General features: G+C 41.2%; 1 long non-coding RNA gene across 1 annotated transcript; it reads right to left on the bottom strand.

The window, feature by feature from the left end:
- Positions 1 to 2,134: 2,134 nt before the first annotated feature.
- LOC142174917 (uncharacterized) lies at positions 2,135 to 2,706 on the bottom strand. The gene is made up of 3 exons (XR_012704013.1): positions 2,583 to 2,706; positions 2,444 to 2,497; positions 2,135 to 2,375 (listed from the first exon to the last, which is right to left on the bottom strand). It is a non-coding gene; the product is annotated as an uncharacterized LOC142174917 (long non-coding RNA).
- Positions 2,707 to 19,372: the final 16,666 nt, after the last annotated feature.

Raw genomic sequence — 19,372 nt, 5'->3', positions numbered from 1 at the left:
TACCACCGTTACTGTGGGATGCACTTTAAGGCCAATTTCAAGAAGGCACATCCCAAAAAATATCTACATGATTTGATGTAGATGGCAGCAACAGACCACCAACAACATAAATTCCGGAGGCATATGGATTCTATCAGGCAAGAAAACGATGCAGCATATCGTTGGTTAATGCGACATGATCCTGAAAAGTGGACGTTGCATGCAGATAGTGGCAGACGCTGGGGAATTCTTACTACAAACGTGTCAGAATCCTTCAACGGGTTATTAAAGTCGGCAAGAGGATTGCCCGTCACAGCCATGGTGCGTATGTCGTTTAAGCAGATGGCGGAGAGGTTTGTACAACGGTCTGCAGCTGCAACGGAATTGATGGAAAGGGGTGTTGAATTTATGCCAGTGCCTATGAAGAGATTAGAGAAATACAGACGGCGAGCACATTGGCATTCCTTTTTGCAATATGATAACGAACGAGGTATTTTTGAAGTTCGCACCGCTATCCATAATAATCGGGGTAATAATGTACATACTATAAATGAATCCACAAGGTTATGCTCATGTGGGAAATGGTCAATATACCATATGCCTTGTTCACATGCCATCAAGTGTTTTCAACGTGTTGGTTATGCGGAGACCAACTATATTGATCAACAATATAGTGTTTCCAAATACGTAAACACATATAGTGGTCAGCTGCAACCAGTGGGTTCTGAGCATTACTGGCCCCCAGAACCATTTAAAATGGTGTGTAACAAGTCCTATTTGCGTAAAAGACAGGTGCAGAAGAGAACGCGTATACGGAACCAAATGGATGTTAGTGATATCGTATATGCACGCAAATGTGGTATATGCTCGCAAACAGGCCACGACCGTAGAAAATGTCCTTTGGGTGGCAACAATAATCAAGCTCAGGGCGGGTGTTCTTCTATTGTACCTAACTACCCATGAGTTCATGTTGTAATAATTAGTTGTTATGTATACGATTTAAGTATTTATGAAATAATATTTTTTTGTTTGTTAATTATGATTTGTACTTTCCCTTTTTACCTATTTAAATAATAATTTAATATAATTATCGGTATATTTATTATGTGTGTTTTCTTGTCGCTATCACGATATTTAATACACAAATTATATATATGGCGCTATGTGTGTCTTGTCTTGTCGAACTGAAAAAGCTGAAAATATCATGATATGGCGCCATTAGATATGTGTGACCGGCTGACATAAAGTCGTCTCGTCAACATCATGATATGGCGCCATTACATATGGCGCTATGTAATATAGCGCCATTAGATATGGCGCTATCTAATATAGCGCCATTAGATATGGCGTTATATGTGTATTGTTTAGCCTATAAATAATGGGGTCATTGTATTTATTTTGTGTGCTAAAAATTTCCCCCAAGAAATATTTCATTAAAAGTAAGTAAAGTTTTTATTATAAGCAAATAGTTCACAAATGGCTCAACATGGTCGTCCACCAATTTGCTCTTGTGGAAAACCATGCATGATGGATTGTGGGTGGGAAGGTGCTAACGTTGGACGCCGCTATTGGTGTTGTATGAACAAGTTGTACAAGCAACCCGACGAACCTACTTGTGAATTTGATGAATGGGCTGAGGAACCATGTTATCAGGAAAGCTACAGGGATAGATTACATGAATTTCATAATATGTTGTTATACCAGCATAGAATACAAAAGGAGGCAGATAGAATTATTACAGATATGAGGGAGAAACTAAAGGAGGTGGAAGATAAAAAATGGAGAGCTGAATGGAATTGTGAAGCACACAAGGAACGCAACAAAAAATATAAACGGGAACTTGCGGAGGTGAATGCGAGAGTGAAAGAGTTAGAAGAAGAAAAAGAACAAATGGAAGAACGATTTAAGTGGTTGGAGCGAAGAATAAATGACAACTGAGTATCTGAACATTTACGTGTATGTGTTTAGTGTCATTTTCATATGTCATGTCTTTTTATTATGTTGGCCTGTTATGTTTGTGTTTGTAATGTACTAATGTTTTCCTTGTTTGTTGTACTTAATTTTATTTTAATTTAAGTGGAAGTTAAGTTTAAGTTGTTGTGTTACTATACCAAAAACTATAAAACGAAATTTGAACTAAAAAAAGTAACTGTCATATTCGACTAAATATTGTTGTTAATGTACAAAAAAATATTATTTACACCAAAAAAACAAAAATATGGAAGACCGAATCAATGTGTCCCGCATCCGGTGTGTCTCAAAGTAGCCGTTGGCCTGAGGCGCATCCCCTGCCGCCCGGGTACGCTATCAGGATCATCATCATCAAGTCGTCTCCTTATGGCCGGATGCGGCACAGGATGACATGTATCGGTGGTGCTGTCAGGTCCAGTAGAAGGCTACATAATAATATCAAACTTAGTATAGAAAACTACATAACAATTCACAAAAATTTATATTGTCTTACCATAATCGTGTCTGGATCCTGAATGTAGTCATCTGTCGCAGCATCGCATGAAGCCTAAAAAAGTAAATTAATAAAGTTAAAACAAAATAAATAAGTTATAGTAAAAACAGTAATAAAATTAATACTAATAAACTCATACCTGCGCATGTGATGAGCTGCCATAACTCAGTCGGTGCCCACTATCAAAATCTCGGATCGGTCGAGACTCATCAGTGGTAGACGGGCCAGGGAAATATCTACCCAACTCCACTCCTTGAAAATCCGAGCCCATCATCAAGAATTGACCCGATGGGGTCACCTGCGACGTCCCTGGAGTGTCATAAATGCCAAGGCTGTAAGACGGCATGTCAGTCTCATGCATGCCACCTCCCATATCAGCAGCAACATCATCAGTAGGAGCCTCAAAGCCCCCTTGCTGGTGACCTCCTCTCCGCCCACGACCGCGTCGTCCAACACCAGCAGGTCGTCGTGGAGCAGCAGCAGCTCGTCGGCCACCACCCCGTGGCATACCACGACCTCGCTGGTATGTGGCTGGGTCAACATAATCTGGCTGGTGTGCCAAACGCTGATCCGATCGGCCTCGCTGCAGTGTCTGGGCAGCCACATCCATTATGCGACGACTATAGTCCTGCATGATCACAGGGTCGTGGACATAACTCTGCATCTGCTGCCCCATACGATATACGGTATGCAATCCAATCGCCTGCACAAAAGTTTTTAATATAAACTACGTATTTGACTAGAAATTACTATTAAAGTAATTGATAATAACAGAAAACATACCAGAGCCTCATGTCTCCCGGCGTATGAGACGTATCGACCATCTACCTGATGAACTGGGTTCCCGATAAAAAGTCGGGAAACAGTGCGGTACCATGCCATATAAACGTCGATAGGAAAGTGTTGCGGAGCTGGGGTCAAGTCCCCTCGGCTGTCCCAAATACCCAACTGCGCTGTCAGCCACTCAATAAATGTGTCGTCCACTCTCATCCTATCATCCCTCTCATAATGTAAAGGGTCCCATGTAGGCTGAGTCGGTATAGACTGCGGAAATCCAAACTGACGAAATACTCGCTCTGAGGCATGATGCTCAACAATATCGAAGCCCTCCAAATATGGCGACCGTGCGTGCAATACGCTGGCAGGGTACCTATCAGCTCTTCATTGTACGGCGTCCAGATGAACTATCAAATAATAACACAAACCGTTAGTTTGCGCAACACCTAGTTAAAAATAAATTGGTAAGTTTAGTTAGATATTCACCTGTGCATCCTCCAGAAAATCCAACACATCCCTACAGAACGGGAGATTATGATGGCCATGATACTCTCGTGCAAGTCTACGACGCAATACCCACCTACAAGCTAGAGGGAGATCAGGAATATGTACATTATCCGGTAGCTGTGGTAGAGGTGGCCGAAGTTGCAGAAATCGCTCCCACACCCAAACCTAAAACAGAAAGTTGACGTAAAGATTAACTCTAACTAGGTAGAATTGGAACTAAACGACAAATTATTTGAATAAGTTGTCACCTGTAGAAGTGGCAGAAAGCCACAAACGTCTCTCTGTGTGCCCATGGATGCCCGGCACATCTGCCTGTACAAAAAAGATAGGACAACACCACCCCAGCTGTAGCTGACTGTATCATCAAAGTCCGCAATATGATGCAGAAAACGAAGGCTCACTAGGTTCCCCGAAGTGTTCGGGAACAAGACCCCCCAAATAGAAGGAGCAACAACAGCCTCGTATATTGCTCCACATCCACCTCCGCTGAGTCGTCGGTGATAGTATCGTGGATCTGCACCAAGTGGTCTCTAATGGGGACCAACTGCATACGACTACTCCCAATTGCTACATCTGGGTCCTCGGACCTGAAGCCCGTGAGCCTGTGCAGCATATCCATATATGCAGCCCGGTTAAAAAATCTCATGTTCCCAGGCAGTAAAACTGGCAAGCCATCGGTGGACATGCCATATAAAATCTCGACGTCCTGGAGTGTGATGGTGGCTTCGCCGATGGGCAGATGGAAAGTGTGCGTCTCCGGTCGCCACCGCTCAATCAACGCCGTGATCAAAGCATAGTCGAGCTGTATCCGGCCAATGCTAATGATCCTATATAATCCTATTTCCTCCAGGTGATGGACCACACGGGGATGTAGAACGCGGGGAGGAGTCAAAAACTCCCACAATAAATCCACTCTCCTCCCCCGAAAAGTCTGCGTAAGCAACTCCCCCCCCCCCCATATATGCTCGGATCTATGCTGGGGCTGTAGGGATAGTAGCTCCGACGTCCGAGGGCCGGGATGTATAGGTGCATCCATGTCGTCAACTGAAAATTCATAATTTTTAATAACTATCATTAAAATTTATGTGTGTTTTTTATAATTTAAATTCATATTTTTTAACAACTTAATTGTATAAAATTATATATAAACTTATGGGTTTCGTGCCCAGTGGTACAAAACTATCATTAATAATCTTATGTTTTTTTAATAATTTAAATTCATATTTTTTAATAACTTAATTGTAACAATTATATATATATATATATATATATATATATATATATATATATATATTTATAATTATGGGTTTCGTGCTAGATTTTCTGTGGCCCAGTGGCACCATAATTAGATATATATGGGTTTCGTGCTAGAATATAATATAATTAAACAATTACTACACAATACTACGCTACAAGGCTCTACATTTTACTACGCTAAAGGGGTCTACGTTTTACTACGCTAAAAAGGTCTACGTTTTACTACGCTAATAAAGTATACATTTTACTACGCTAAAAAATAATCTAAACTAAACGGCATAAAAACACATAAATATACATGAGGATATTAACAAACACATTTTTAGACTAATTTACATATTTTTATACAACACTAAAATTAAATCCGGATAAAATTTAACATGCTAGTTTCGGAAAAAATAAACACAAACCAAAATAGAACACATACAAATCAAGTAATATGCATTGTTATAAAAGTTTCAACTTAAAATAAATCGAAATACCTCGATTTAGAATTTTTGAAATGTAGACAGATCGAATTTTTGACTCCGGAAGAATGAATCCACTAAAACACGAAGCTCTACTCGACAGTGGGACCTCAAATATTAAACTTTTATGTGACGGGGGACCCAAAAAAAAAAATTTAAAAAAATTGGGGTAGATCGGTGTGTGTGTGGGGGGGGGACCAGAAGTGAAAAGAGGGAGATGGAAGACGGAGATGGAACGAAGAAGAAGAAGATGGGGGATTTGTATTAAGGGGTATAGCGCCACTATTAATGGCGCTATGTCTTCAGGTATAAGACATATAGCGCCACTATTAATGGCGCTATGTAAGTTTGTCAGTATAGCGCCACTATTAGTGGCGCTATACAGTAACGGTACAGTTAACGTTACTGTATAGCGCCACTATTAGTGGCGTTATATATACTTTGATAACTTTTTTTTTTACACTTATTTTAGTATTTTTAGTAAAAATTAACAATAGTATGGTTCTGCACAACATATTTTTATCAGAGAGATCAAGCAGAAGCAAGGGGACGGGTGGGTGTCAGTTGTGTGTGCGCGTGACCTGGGGAATAAGGAAAGCGAAAGTAAAAGGATGAATCTTTCTGCCAAAAACTGTTTTGAGTCCGTGGAAAAATCCAAAAGGGAGGTGTGTGATACTTTTTTAGATATGCATCTGACGTGTGAATTTCTTTGTGAAATGAAAGAAATAATTCTCCAAGACAAGAACAAAGTGATTCCTTTTTAAAAATCGTGCATAGAAAAGAAACGTGACCTTATGTGCTAGTTGTGTATTGAAACTCTAATCAATTATTTTTAGTCTAGTAAAAAAAATATAAAATTATTAAAGGAACATTTACAAAAGTCACCCAATTACTAAAACTAAAAGAAAATATATATTTTTGTGAATTTTCTTTTCTTTTGCAAATTAGAAGGAAATTTAATATTCTAAAATGTGAATCTTTTTATTGGTTTTTAATTTTTTTTAAATAAAACCTATAAAAGGTGAAATAAAAGGTAAAATATCAAGACTAAAAATAAAAACTATTTAAATAACAAAAAGTAGTGAAAATTCACATATAATCAAAAATTAGGTGCTCACAATTAATACACGTTATTCAATACAACTCTTATATGCCTTATTAAACCATCCTTAACAGTACACTTGATCGCTTTTCAGTTACAGCTTATACGGTTGTCTTGCCAGGTATATCGGTTGGTAATTATTCATTATCTTATGATTGTGGAAAGGTGTCTTGTTTTAAAAGTAAATTTTGCGTTCAGAGGCCTCAAAAACCTTTTTAAGCATCACTTTGATTTGCGTGCATAGTCCGGGTGCGTAGCCGGAAAGCCATTATGTGAAAATCTGAAAATGATGAATTTTGACTTTAAAATGGATTTAAGTTGACTTCGGTCAACATTTTGGGTACACGGACCCGGACCTGTAATTTGACGGTTCCGGAGGGTCCGTAGAAAAATATGGGACTTGGGCGCATGCCTGGAATCGAATTCCGAGGTCCCAAGCCTGAGAAATGAATTTTTAAAGAAAAATATTTTCTGGAATTATTTATGAGCTTTGGAAATGAAATGTGTCTAAAACTTGATGGTAACGGGCCCGTAATTTGATTCTATCGTCCGGTACAGGTCTTATATGTGATTTTAGATAAGTCTGTGAAATTTGGTAAGAAACGGACTTGAAATGACGTGAATCGGACCTTATTTGGAAAAATTGGAAAATTTGATGTTCTTAAGAAATTTCATGATTTTGATGTTAAATTCATAGTTGTTGATGTTATTTGAGTGATTTGAATGCATGAGCAAGTCCGTAGGATATTTTTAGGTTTGTGTGCATGGTTGGTTTGGAGCCCTGAGGGCTCGGGTGAGTTTTGGATAGGCCACGGAGTGGAATTTTGACTTAGGATATTGCAGATTTTGAACTGGTGTATTGCAGGCCTGTAGGCTTCGCATTTGCGAATCTTGGCTCGCAAATGCGAGATCGCATTTGCGAAGGCTATGTTGCAAATGCGAGATCGCATTTGCGAAGGCTATGTCGCAAATGCGAACTAGCCCATGCCAGCACTATCTCGCAAATGCATAGGATCCCATCGCAAATGTGATTCCCCCTAGCTACGGCTATTCCCTTAGTCGCAAATGCGGCTCCTGTATCGCAAAAGCGATATCGCATTTGTGAGAGGTCTATCATAAATGCGAAGAAGACCGGAAAATTTACTTGGTCGCAAATTCAACATTTTGTTCGCAAATGCGAAGGCCTCAGAATCCTGAATTGCGAACCCTGGTCGCAATTGCGATATCAAAGACCTGTAAATTCACACTTAGACACATTTTCAACCATTTTTCACATTTTCTCAAAACATAAACTCTCTTGGGCGATTTTCCAAAGAAAACTTCTTCTCCAAATCAATTGTAAGTCAATTTTAACTCGTTTTCTTCAATCATTAACATCTTTTCACATGATTTCAACTCAAAATTAATAATTTTCATGGGGAAAATTGGGTGTTTTGGGTAGATCCTAGGTTTTTAAAAAATTGGGGATTTGGACCTCGATTTGAGATCCGATTTCAAAATAAATTATATATTTGGGTTCGTGGGGGAATGAGTAATCGGCTTTTAGTTCGAACCGCGGGTTTTAACCATGTAGGCCCAGGGCGATTTTTGACTTTTTGGGTAAAACTTTAGAAAACTCATTTTCATGCATTAGGATTGATTCATTTAGCATTTATTGATGTAATTAAGTAACTTGTGGCTAGATACGAGCGAATTCGTGGTGGAATCACGAGGTAAAGCGATAGTAGAGGCTTGAATTGTGTTCGTGACATCGAGGTAAGTGTTTGGTCTAACCTTAGCTTGAGGGATTAGGAGTCGTGTCTTATTTGCTACGTGTTAATTGTGGAGTACGACGTATAGGCATGGTGACGAGTATCTATATGTTGGTGTCAAGCATGCCCGTGAGTCTTGTATTGTAATTGTTATTACTCCATTGTGGTTTATTGCACTTCACATGTTATTATCATTATTATTCCCTTGCCGGGATGTTATCTTGATATTATTGTTCCCTTATCGGGATGTTGTAGAAATATGATTGTTCCCATGCCGGGATTCTTTTGTGATTGTTGTTGATTTGTAAATGGGATCGAGTGGCACGCCGCCACAGAAATATATGAAATGGGAGCAGGTTGCACGCCTGCAACAAGATATATGAAATGGGAGCGAGTTGCATGCCTGCAACGAGATATGTGAAATGGGAGCGGGTTGCATGCCTGCAACAAGATATATGAAATGGGAGCGGGCTGCACGCCTGCAACGAGATATGTGAAATGGGAGCGGGTTGTACGCCTGCAACGAGATATATGAAATGGGAGCGGGTTACACGCCTGCAACGAGATATATAAAATGGGAGCGGGTTGCACGCCTGCAACGAGATATGTGAAATGGGATCAGGTTGCACGCCTGAACGAGATATATGAATGGGAGCGGGTTGCACGCCTGCAACAAGATAAATGAAATGGGAGCGGGTTGCATGCCTGCAACGAGATATGTGAAATGCAACCGGGTTGCATGCCTGCAACGAGATATATGAAATGGGATCGGGTTGCACGCCTGCAACGAGATACATGAAATGGGATCGGGTTGCACGCCTGCAACGAGATGTGAAATGAAAGTGAACTCTGCATTTTTTTTCCCTATCCTTGTTAGTAATTGAATTTTGGTTTCTTGATATTCTGTTGTTATCTGCTACTCCCCGCGCATGTTTCCCCCGCCCAATTTTAATTGTGATTATCTGCTTCTATTTTTGCTATATATGATTTAACTGCACAGGTTTATTTGGTAGTCTGGTCCTAGCCTCGTCACTACTTCGCCGAGGTTAGGATGGGCACTTACCAGCACATGGGGTCGGTTGTGCTGATACTACATTCTGCACTCTTTTGTGCAGATCCTAGTGCTGTGGACTTCAGACCGCAGTGAGATTGATGTTTCTTGTTCATCAGGCGACCCGAGGTAGTCCTGCAGGCATCCGCAGGCCTTGGCGTCACCTCTTATCTTTACTTTATCTTGTTTCCCTTACTTATTTTAGAAATAGTGTATCTTTTTATTTCTTTCAGACCTTTATTTGTAGTACTCTTAGACTGTTTGTGAAGTTGTGACTCTAGTTCTGGATAGTCTTGTTTAAACAGTTGTATTGGTTATACTCAATAATTTTGTTATTTTTTTCCGCTTGATATAAATTCCGTTGTCTTTAAGTTATTGCTCATAATTTCTTGTAAAGAATTAAAATGGGAAAAAAGTAATTTATTCAAACAATCGGCTTGCCTAGCTCACACTAGTAGGCGCCATCACGACTCCCGAAGGTGGGAAATCCGGGTCGTGACAAGTTGATATCAGAGCTCTAGATTACATGGGTCTCACAGTTCACAGACAAGCTTAGTAGAGTCTGAGGGATCGATAAAGAGACGTTTGTATTTATCCCCAGAGGCTACAGAGTTAGAAAAAACCTCCCATTTATTTTTTCCTGTCGTGCGGTTTAGTTTCTCAAATCTAATCGAATTTCTACTATGTTCTTTCGCGGATGGCGAGAACACGCGCTTCCTCATCCACTGACCAGCAACCCGAGCCCCAGCAGCAGCTTCCACAAAGGGCAGAGGGAGAGGACGAGGCCATGCTAGAGGCCGAGGTAGGGACAGAGCTCAACCAGTTGGAGCAGTTCAGCCTAGTATGGTATCTCAGACCGGTGATGGAGCAGCTATGTCTGTTGATGCTTTGTGGATATTGGACAGGTTCACCAAGCTCTTCACTACTACTTTCAGCGGTACATTATTTGAGGATCCCCAGGATTATCTAGACAACTGTCATGAGGTTCTCAGGAACATGGGGATAGTGGAGACCAATGGGGTCGGTTTTGCTACTTTTCGCTTGTCGGGATTCGCCAAGACTCGATGGAGAGATTATTTCTTGGCTAGACCAGCCGGATCGCCAACTTTGACTTGGGAGCAGTTTACTCAGCTATTTCTGGAGAAGTTTCTCCCTATCACTCAGAGAGAGGCCTATCGGAGGCAGTTTGTGTCTCCAGTAGGGTTCTATGACCGTTACTCAGTATGAGACCAAATTCATCGACTTGGCTCGTCATGCTTTTATCATACTTCCCACCGAGAGAGAGGGTGAGGAGGTTCATTAAGGGACTTATCCAACCTATTCGACTTCAGATGGACAAGGAGACTGGAGTGAGATTTTTTTCCAGGAGGCAACCAATGTGGCCAGGAGAGTTGAGATGGTTCTATCGTAGGGAGGTGGTCAGGGGTCTGACAAGAGGCCTCATCATTCCGGCCGATTCAGTGGTACCTCGTCTGGAGGACGAGCTTCATATGGTAGAGGCCATCCTCCTAGGCCTTTTCAGTCAGCACTTCAGGTTTTTCACGGTGTTTTTGGTGGCCATGGTTCTCATATTCAGTATTCTGATCAGCAGACCTACAGTGCACCACCAGCTCCTATTAGTGCACCGTCGCTTCAGAGTTTACAAGGTCGTCAGCCCTAGTAGTCGAGGACTCGTTTTACTTGTGGAGACACGAGGCACATTGCTAGATAATGCCCTCGAGCACCGGGCAGTTCTCAGCAGTAGGGTTTCCGTGCTATGGTTCAGGCACCAGGTGTTCCACAGCCCATCCAGCCCGCTAGAGGTGGGGGTAGAGGTGCTAGAGGTGGAGGTAAAAATATTAGAGGTGGAGCTCAGGCCGCTAGAGGTGGAGGCCAGCCATCAGCAGGTCGTCCTAGAGATGTAGTTCAGGGTGGTGAGGCCCAGCCCCGATGTTATGCTCTTCCAACCAGGCCCGAGGTTGAGGCTTTCGATGTAATTATCATAGGTACTGTTCTGGTTTGTAGCAGAGATGCTTCAGTTTTATTTGATCCGGGATCGACATATTCCTATATGTCATCTTATTTTGCACCTTATCTGGTCATACCTAATGATTCTTTGAGTGCTTCTGTTTATGTGTCTACACCGGTAGGTGATTCTATTATGGTAGATCGAGTCCATCATTCGTGTGTAGTTGTGATTGGAGGTCTTGAGACTCGTGTAGATTTGCTTCTTCTAGACATGGTTGATTTCGATGTCATATTGGGGATGGACTGGTTATCATCTTATCACGCTATTTTGGACTGTCATGCCAAGACTGTAACCTCAGCCTTGCCGGGTATACCTCGTTTAGAGTGGAGATGGACTCCTGGTCATTCTACCCATAGTGTTATCTCATATATGAAGGCTCGGCGTATGGTCGAGAAGGGGTATTTGGCCTATTTGGCCCATGTTCGTGATTCTAGTGTTGAGGTTCCTTCTATTGATTTTGTGCCCGTTATTCGTGAGTTTACTGAGGTATTCCATTCAGACCTGCCAGGTATGCCACCCGATAGGCATATTAACTTTTGCATTGATTTGGCTCCGGGCACTCAGCCCATTTCTATCCTATCGTATCGTATAGCCCCGCCTGAGTTGAAAGATTTGAAGGAGCAGTTGCAAGACTTGCTTGAAAAAGGTTTCATTAGACCTACTGTTTCGACTTGGGGTGCGGCGGTGTTATTTGTTAAGAAGAAGGACGGGGCGATGAGAATGTGTATTGATTACCGGCAGTTGAACAAGGTTACAATCAAGAATAAGTATCCATTGCCGAGGATTGATGATTTGTTTGATCAGTTTCAAGGTATTTTCGAAGATTGACCTGAGATCTGGCTACTATCAGTTGAGGATTAGGGCATCCGATGTCCCTAAGACAGCGTTCCGCACTTGGTGCGGGCATTATGAGTTCTTGGTGATGTCATTCAGGTTGACAAATGCCCCAACAACTTTTATGGATTTGATGAACCGAGTGTTCAGGCCTTACTTGGATTCGTTCGTGATAGTCTTCATTGATGATATTTTGATCTACTCCCGCAGTCGGGAGGAGCATGAGCAGCACCTTAGAATGGTTCTTCAGACTTTGAGGGATAGTCAGTTGTATGCCAAGTTTTCGAAGTGCGAGTTCTGGTTTAGTTCACTTGCATTCCTGGGTCATGTTGTATCAGCAGAGGGTATTCAGGTTGATCCGAAGAAGATTGAAGTAGTCAAGAACTGGCCTAGACCAGCATTAGCTACAGAGATCCGGAGTTTCTTGGTATTGGCAAGCTACTATCGTCAGTTTGTAGAAGGGTTTTCATCTATCGCAGCCCCGATGACCAGGTTGACCCAGAAGGGTGCCCAGTTCAGATGGTCAGATGAGTATGAGGTGAGCTTTCAGAAGCTCAAGAAAGCTATAACTACGGCACCGGTGTTGGTTTTGCCCACAAGTTCAGGGCTTTATATAGTTTATTATGATGCATCTCGTATTGGACTTGGTGCAGTGTTGATGCATGATGGCAAGGTCATTGTCTATGCTTCGCGGTAGTTGAAGATTCATGAGAAGAACTATCTGGTTCATGATTTGGAGTTAGCAGTCATCGTTCATGCGTTGAAGATTTGGATGCATTATCTATATGGCATGGCATGTGAGGTGCTCACGGATCACAAGAGTCTGCAGTATTTGTTCAAGCAGAAGGAGCTAAATTTGAGGTACAGAAGGTGGTTGGAGCTATTAAAGGACTATGATATCACCATCTTATATCATCCGGAAAGGCCAATGTGGTGGCCGATGCTTTGAGTAGGAAGTCAGCCAGTATGGGTAGTCTTGCTTACATTCCAGTCGGTGAGAGACCACTTGCTTTGGATATTCAGGCTTTGGCCAATCAGTTTATAAGGTTGGATGTTTCTAAGCCCAACCGTGTGTTAGCTTGCACAGTCGCTCGTTCTTCTTTATTGGAGCGTATCTGAGATCGGTAGTATAATGATCCACATTTGTGTGTCCTTAGAGACACGGTGCAGCACGGAGGTGCCAAGCAGATTATCTTAGGAGAGAATGGAGTTTTGAGATTTGCAGGGTCGAGTTTGTGTGCCTAATGTGGATGGGCTTCCAGAGTGATTTTAGAGGAGGCCCATAGTTCCCGATACTCTATTCATCTGGGCACCGCGAAGATGTATCAGAATTTGCAGCAACATTATTGGTGGAGAAGAATGAAGAAGGACATCGTTGCATATGTGGCTCGGTGTTTGAATTATCAGCAGGTTAAGTACGAGCATCAGAGACATGGTGGTTTGTTCTAGAAGATTGAGATTCCTGAGTGGAAGTGGGAGCGTATCACTATGGACTTTTTTGTTGGACTCCCACGGACTTAGAGGAAGTTCGATGCAGTGTGGGTTATTGTTGATAGGCTGACTAAGTCAGCACATTTCATTCCTGTGGCAGTCTCCTATTCTTCCAAGAGGTTAGCTGAGATCTATATCTGGGAGATTGTTCGTCTTCATGGTGTGCCCGAGTCTATCATTTCAGATCGAGGTACGCAGTTTACCTCCCATTTCTGGAGAGCATTTCAGCGAGAGTTGGGCACACGGGTTGAGTTGAGCACAACATTTCATCTTCAAATGGACGGGTATTCCGAGCGGATCATTCAGATTTTGGAGGATATGCTTCGAGCTTGTGTCATTGACTTTAGAGGCTCGTGGGATCAGTTTTTGCCTTTAGCAGAGTTTGCCTACAACAACAGCTACCAGTCGAGTATCCAGATGGCTCCTTATGAGGCTTTGTATGGTAGGCAGTGTCGGTCACCGGTTGGATGGTTTGAGCCGAGGGAGGCTCGATTCTTGGGTACGGATCTGGTTCAGGATGCCTTGTACAAGGTCAGGATTATTCAGGATAGGCTTCGTACAGCTCAGTCCAGGCAAAAGGGTTATGCCGACCACAAGGTTCGTGATTTGGCATTCATGGTCGGTGAGCGAGTATTGCTTTGAGTGTCGCCTATGAAGGGCATGATGAAATTTGGGAAGAAGGGCAAGCTTAGACCTAGGTTCATTTGCCTGTTTGAGATTCTTGATCGAGTGGGAGAGGTGGCTTACAGACTTGCGTTGCCGCCGAGCTTATTAGTCGTGCATCCAGTGTTTCATGTGTCCATGCTTCGAAAATATCACGACAATCCATCCCGTGTGTTAGATTTCAGCATTGTCCAGTTGGACAAGGACTTGTCTTATGAGGAGGAGCCGGTAGCTATTCTAGACCGGCAGGTTCGTCAGTTGAGAACGAAGAGTTTTCCTTCTGTTAGTGTTCAGTGGAGAGGTTAGCCCGCTGAGGCATCGACCTGGGAGTCCGAGTCTGATATGCGGAGCCGTTATCCCCATCTTTTCCCCGACTCAGGTACATCCTTCTTCTGTCCGTTCGAGAATGAACGGTTGTTTTAGAGGTGGAGACTTGTTTTAAAAGTAAATTATGCGTTCTGAGGCCTCAAAACCCTCATTCAGCATTACCTCGATTTGCATGCGCAGTCCGGGTGCGTAGCCGGAAAGCCATTATATGAAAATGTGTGAAAAATGATGAATTTTGACTTTAAAATGGACTTAAGTTGACTTCGGTCAACATTTTGGGTAAACGGACCCGGACCCATGATTTAACGGTCCCGGAGTGTTCGTAGAAAAATATGGGACTTGGGCATGCCCGGAATCGAATTCCAAGGTCCCAAGCCCGAGAAATGAATTTTTAAAGAAAATTGTTTCTGGAATTTTTTTATGAGTTTTGGAAATGAAATGTGTCTAAAATTTGATGGTATCGGGCCCGCAATTTGGTTACGGCGCCCGGTACAGGTCTTATGTGTGATTTAAGATAAGTTTATGAAATTTGGTAAGAAATGGACTTGAAATGACATGAATCGGACCTTATTTGGAAAAATTGGAAAATTTAATGTTCTTAAGAAATTTCATAATTATGATGCTAAATTCATAGTTGTTGATGTTATTTGAGTGATTTGAATGCACGAGCAAGTCCGTAGGATATTTTTAGGTTGGTGTACACGATTGGTTTGGAGCCCCGAGGGCTCGGTGAGTTTTGGATAGGCCACAGAGTGGAATTTTGACTTAGGATGTTGCAGATTTTGAACTGGTGTATTGCAGGCTTGCAGGCTTCGCATATGCGAAGCTTGGCTCGCAAATGCGAGATCGCATTTGCGAAGGCTATGTCGCAAATGCGAACTAGCCCATGCCAGCACTATCTCGCAAATGCATAGGATCCCATCGCAAATGTGATTCCCCCTAGCTACGGCCTTAGTCGCAAATGCGACTCCTGTATCGCAAAAGCGATTTTGCATTTGCGAGAGGTCTATCGCAAATGCGAAGAAGCCCAGAAAATTTACTTGGTCGCAAATGCGTCATTTTGTTCACAAATGTGAAGGCCTCAGAATCGCAATTGCGATATCAGAGACCTGTAAATTCACACTTAGACGCATTTTCAACCATTTTTCACATCTTCTCAAAACATAAACTCTCTTGGGCGATTTTCCAAAGAACACTTCTTCTCCAAATCAATTGTAAGTCAATTTTAACTCGTTTTCTTCAATCATTAATATCTTTTCACATGATTTCAACTCAAAATTAATAATTTTCATGGGGAAAATTGGGTGTTTTGGGTAGATCCTAGGTTTTTCAAAAATTGGGGATTTGGACCTCGATTTGAGATCCGATTTCAAAATAAATTATATATTTGGGTTCGTGGGGGAATGAGTAATCGGCTTTTAGTTCGAACCTCGGGTTTTAACCATGTAGGCCCAGGGCAATTTTTGACTTTTTGGGTAAAACTTTAGAAAACTCATTTTCATGCATTAGGATTGATTCATTTAGCATTTATTGATGTAATTAAGTAACTTATGGCTAGATACGAGCGGATTCGTGGTGGAATCACGAGGTAAAGCGGTAGTTGAGGCTTGAATTGTGTTCGTGGCATCGAGGTAAGTGTTTGGTCTAACCTTATCTTGAGGGATTAGGAGTTGTGTCCTATTTGCTATGTGTTAATTGTGGAGTACGACGTATAGGCATGGTGACGAGAATATATACGTCGGTGTCAAGCATGCCCGTGAGTCTTGTATTGTAATTGTTATGACTCTGTTGTGGTTTATTGCGCTTCACATGTTATTATCATTATTGTTCCCTTGTCGGGATGTTGTCTTGATATTATTGTTCCCTTGCCGGAATGTTGTTGAAATATAATTGTTCCCTTGGCGTGATTCTATTGTGATTATTGTTGATTTGTAAATGGGATCGGGTGGCACGCCGCTATGGAAATATATGAAATGGGAGCGGGTTGCACGCCTGCAACGAGATATGTGAAATGGGAGCCGGTTGTACGCCTGCAACGAGATATATGAAATGGGAGTGGGTTGCACGCCTGCAATGAGATACGTGAAATGGGAGCGGGTTGCACGCCTGCAACGAGATATGTAAAATGGGAGTGTGTTGCACGCCTGCAACGAGATATGTGAAATGGGACCGGGTTGCACGCCTGCAACGAGATATATGAAATAGGATCGGGTTGCACGCCTGCAACGAGATACATAAATGGGATCGGGTTGCACGCCTGCAACGAGATGTGAAATGAAAGTGAACTCTGCATTTGTTTTTCCCATCCTTGTTAGTAATTGGATTTTGGTTTCTTGATATTCTGTTGTTATCTATTACTCCCCGCAACATATTTCCCCCGCCCAATTTTAATTGTAATTATCTGCTTCTATTATTGTTGTATCTAATTTAACTAATCAAGTTTATTTGGTAGTCTGGTCCTAGCCTCGTCACTACTTCGCTGAGGTTAGGCTGGACACTTACCAGCACATGGGGTCGGTTGTTCTGATACTACACTCTGCACTCTTTTGTGTAGATCCCAGTGCTGTAGACTTCGGACCGCAGTGAGATTGTTGTTTTTTGTTCATCAGGCGACCCGAGGTAGTCCTGCAGGCGTCCGCAGGCCTTGGCGTCACCTCATATCTTTCCTTTATCCTGTTTCCTTTACTTATATTAGAAATAGTGTATCTTTTATTTCTTTCAGACCTTTATTTGTAGTACTCTTAGACTGTTTATGAAGCTGTGACGCCAATTCTAGCTGTGACTCCAGTTCTGGGTAGTCTTGTTTAAACAGTTGTATTGATTATACTTAGTAATTTTGTTATTTTCTTTCGCTTGATATAAATTCCATTGTCTTTAAGTTATTGCTCATAATTTCTTGTAAAGGATTAAAATGGGAAAAAAGTAATTTGTTCAAACAGTCGGTTTGCCTAGCTCACACTAGTAGGCCCATCACGATTCCCGATGGTAAGAAATCCGGATCGTGACAAAAGGTAACGACGAACTATTTTAACCCCTATTTTATTAAACTCCCACAGTAGAGAATTTTAGAATTTGACTTGGCCGGATTTCTATAGCAGTATATATTGATTGTTATGTTCTAATTTTGACTTTGTTCTTTAGCTTTTTATAGCTCGTATTTTTATTTCTTTTTTAGTTTAGCATGGCAACTCGCGCTCGTCTTGCACTCCTTATTCGATGACCTCTCTTAAATCATACAGCAGTATTCATGAATGGCGGACCCACGGAGTGGTAAGCGGGTTCAACTTAACCTGCTTTATTAAAAAAAATATTATATAAATTATGATTAAAGTAGCGTAAATCTTATATAAAAATTATATTCGAACCCACCTGACAAAAGCTTTGCTCCAGCAAAAGTGGTCAAGCGGGCTCATAGCATTAGTAAGGTCTTGTGTTTGACTCCTTCTCATCTTTTGTGCCTACATTTTCTTTTGTATAAATTGCAACAAGAATCAGAAAAGAAAAGAAAAATTATAAAGATAGCAGCAAAGCCTAATATAACTGTCATTGCAATCAAATCAAATTATTTTCCTTGTATTTTTTTTGCAAGTTTCTTTATTTTACTCTATAGTTTATTTTCTTTACATAAACTCAATAGAAATTATATTGAAGTTTAGTTTACTCCATAAGGTAATTTTAGTTCTCCTTTTCATAAAATTTGCTAAGACTTGCAAGTATATTTATTTGAAATTATTTTTCTTTTGTTAGTTTAATTTAATTTAGTTTATCATGTGTGTGTGTATAAGTTCTCTTTCTTTGATTATTGGTGTTAATTTAGTTTAGTTTGTAACTCTTTTCTTATTGTCCTCTTTTGCAAATAATAACTTGTTACTTATAATTAAAATGCTTGTGGTATGGGCGGAACCAATAATTAAAATGTACGTCGCTACTTCCATAATCATTTTCCAATTTCTCCTAAGGCTAAAAACAAGGAACCTTTTGTTGCAGTAGAAGAAGCAGGGTAAGATTCCTATACTTTAAATATCAGTTTCTCTCTTTCTCCCTTTCTTTTTGCAATCGTATAATTCTTCCTGTAAATTTATAATTTATTTAAAAAAATTATCTCCATTATATATATGTTCATGAGATGAAGCTATTTCCAAAGAAATTGCCTATTCCCAAAGTCCTTGGTATAGGATGGGGAGGAGGACGAAAGGGACCATACCAATAATGAAAGACCTCTTGTTGTCCCAGTGTAACGACTCGACCGGTCATTTTGAGCATTTGTACTTCGCTCGCGAGTTCTCGGGCATGACTAGCCTCGTATAATATATTATGACTTATGCAAATCGTCGGTTTTGGTTTTTAGGTTAATCGGAACGGATATGGAAAAAAGATTCTCAACTTGAAGCTTTAAATTTGAAAGGTTTGACCAAGTTTTGACTTTTTAGTATTTGACCTCGGATTTGAATTTTGATGACTCGGTTAGCTCCGTTAGGTGATTTTGGACTTTAAAGTGCGTTCGGAATGGAATTTGGAGGTCCATGGTAGATTTAGGCTTGAATTGGCGAAATTGGAAATTTGGCATTTTCGGTCGGCAATGGGAATTTTGATATCGGGGTTGGAATGGAATTCCGAAAATTGGAGTAAGTCTGTTGTGTTATTTGGGACATGTGTGCAAAATTTCAAGTCATTCAGAGGTGATTTGATAGTTT

Source organism: Nicotiana tabacum, chromosome 20, assembly GCF_000715075.1.
Source record: "Nicotiana tabacum cultivar K326 chromosome 20, ASM71507v2, whole genome shotgun sequence".
NCBI lineage: Eukaryota > Viridiplantae > Streptophyta > Magnoliopsida > Solanales > Solanaceae > Nicotiana > Nicotiana tabacum.
The sequence above is the reverse complement of the archived record's forward strand: the minus strand, read 5'-3'. Positions and strand labels throughout refer to the sequence as shown.